Genomic DNA, 2,727 nt, shown 5'->3' with positions numbered 1-2,727 from the left:
ATTTTGTCATTAGAAAATTATAATAAACTTAACAAAAAAAATTTAACTGTCTAACAAAATAATAATTAGAGGTCAAATTATTATTTTTTTAATTATAAAAAATAAATTATCCTTTTGTAAAAAGGACAATGACCAGAATGAAATTTTACTCTCTTACCAAATAATTCAAGTCTATCTAAGAAAAGTCTTCCTAGTCCCTACCCATGTTAGGCTACTTTGCAGTAATGGCAGAATCTTTTTGGTGGTTAAGCTATCTATCACAAGCGGCCCGTTTTTAAATAGAACGCGTCTATCATCAACAAGTAGTAGTCCTAATAATAAGTGGGTAAACTTCATTACGAGTTTTTTTTTAATAATAAAAAGGAAATGTTTTCGAAATGTTTGAAATATTAAAAGACTAGAAAGGGCTTATATGATTAAAGAAAAAAAAAATTATACTTATCAGTGTTTAGTCTTTATAAAGTAATTTTTTTAGCTTAAGTAAGTTTTTGTTCCGCATAAAATTTTTAGTTAGTTGGCTGATTAGTCTGAGGTTAAAATTATTTCTGTATTTAGATTTATCAACTCACGGTTAAACTCTTTAAAAATTACCCCGATCCATAACTATAAAAACACAAACACTGATATAAATATGACACGATATAAAATATGTGGACATAAGAATTTTAACTTTTTATAAATACAGAAATATAATATGTATCTAAAATGTAATATATTGTTTAGATAAAATATAATAATATTTTATTAATATTAAAATATAAATTAAATTTTTAATAGTTATGATTAATTTTAATCGTATAAAGTAAGATTTTATTTTAATAAATAATAATATATATTATTTATAAATTTATTTAAAAAAATAAGTTGAAATAAGATTGAATACTATTGGCACTACATATAAATCTACAATATGGTGATACATTGATATTCCGATAGTAAGTCTCTCAGATCCTTTTTTTTTTCTCTAAACATTACAAATACTGTTTTTTAATAGGACAAAATATTATTTTGGTTTCCAACGTTTAGATTTTAGAGTGAATTTTATTTTGATTCCTAATGTTTTAATCGTCATATTTTTATTCCAAAACGTTTAAAATGACATCAATATTATCCTTCACCAAATTTCTTACTAATAATTAACGAAATTGATGTACTATTATTAATAATGCTTTTGTTAAAACTATATAAGTTTGTTCAACTCTCCTTTTCCACATTTACCTCTCAATAAATTCAAATTCTATTTTTTTATTCTCTTTTTTCTCTTCCTTTTACACTATTAATTCTCCAAGAGAAGTTTGAAGAGGGAGAAAAAGAGAGTAAAAGAATAGAATTTGAACTTATTGAGAAGATAAAGGTAGAAGAGAAATGTTGAACAAATATAAGTTTAATAAAAACATTATTAACAAGGTAAATGCTATGGTGTCTTTAAGATTGTGCCTAACTTACTAAAAAACTAAGGCAAATAGATAATATTTAATAAATTTTAAATATTTTATTTTTTGCTTTAAATATTTTATTTTTTACCTTTAAAAGCAAGTTAGGCAATTTAGGCACCATAATAAAAAGCACCATAAAATTTACCTATTAACAATACATTAATTTCGTTAAATATTAGTAAAAAATTTAACGATGAGATAATGTTAATGTCATTTTAAACATTTTAAGATAAAAATAAAATGATTAAAATATTAAAAAATAAAATAAATTTTATCGCAAACGTTAAAAATTAAAGGATTGTGCTACATGTACACCACTTTCAGCCACCGTATTTATATACGTGTACAATATAAAATTCAAAAATTAAAAATAAAAATTTCACTCTTAACCTTACTCTCACGCGTTGAAACAAATGTTCTACTTTCTCCTTCCTTTACTCTCACTCTCATTCTCACTCTCACTCTTCGACGTGACTCCTTCCTCATCCTCATTCTCAACGGTGATTTTCTTTCCCCCTCTCTCCGGCGTCACGATTCTCCTTGACTCTCTTTCAGGCGCGGTTGCGATTCTTCTTCCTCTGTCTCGGGCGCGGTGCTCTCTGTCTCAGGCACGAATTTCATCGACTGCATTTTTCTTGTTTGATTCTCCAAGGTAAATTTCTATTCCTTGTTTGATTATGCATTTTTCTTGTATTTTCCTTGTTTTATTCTATCAGCTTCTTCGACGGCATTTTTCTTGTTCGTTTTGAGCTTCTATCAGCTTCTTCGACTACATTATTTTCCTTTTTCATTTTGAGTTTCTATAAATGAATTTGTGTTGTGCATAGTTTGTACTAAACATATTTATATTAGAGTTTTGAATTGAAGTCTCAGGATGCTAATTTTAACAATTAATTATTAGTAGACTATTAATTCATTATAACTGGATTTTTGTGATATGAGTTGGAGTATGTTTGATTATTATACTGAATGAGTTTGATTATGCTCAGTTTTTAAAAATTATATTATAGCATATTTGATATCTACAGCATGTTTGATTATAACTGAATTTTTGTGATATGATTTGGAGTCTATTTGATGATGCTCAGCTTTTAAAACATGATATTATAACATGTTTGATTATAGCATACTTGATATTTGATTATTGAGTTTTAACTTTTTTTACTTTTTGAATTTGATTGGATTTTAATTGTTTAATTTGCTAGTTTTAAAATATGCGAAAGAAGACTACACCAAAACGAGTAAAAAGATAACCAGAAAACAGGGACACCAAAAAAAGAAAAAAGAAAAA

This window comes from Arachis hypogaea, chromosome 15 (assembly GCF_003086295.3).
Source record: "Arachis hypogaea cultivar Tifrunner chromosome 15, arahy.Tifrunner.gnm2.J5K5, whole genome shotgun sequence".
Taxonomy (NCBI): domain Eukaryota; kingdom Viridiplantae; phylum Streptophyta; class Magnoliopsida; order Fabales; family Fabaceae; genus Arachis; species Arachis hypogaea.
Note: the sequence above shows the minus strand (reverse complement) of the source record.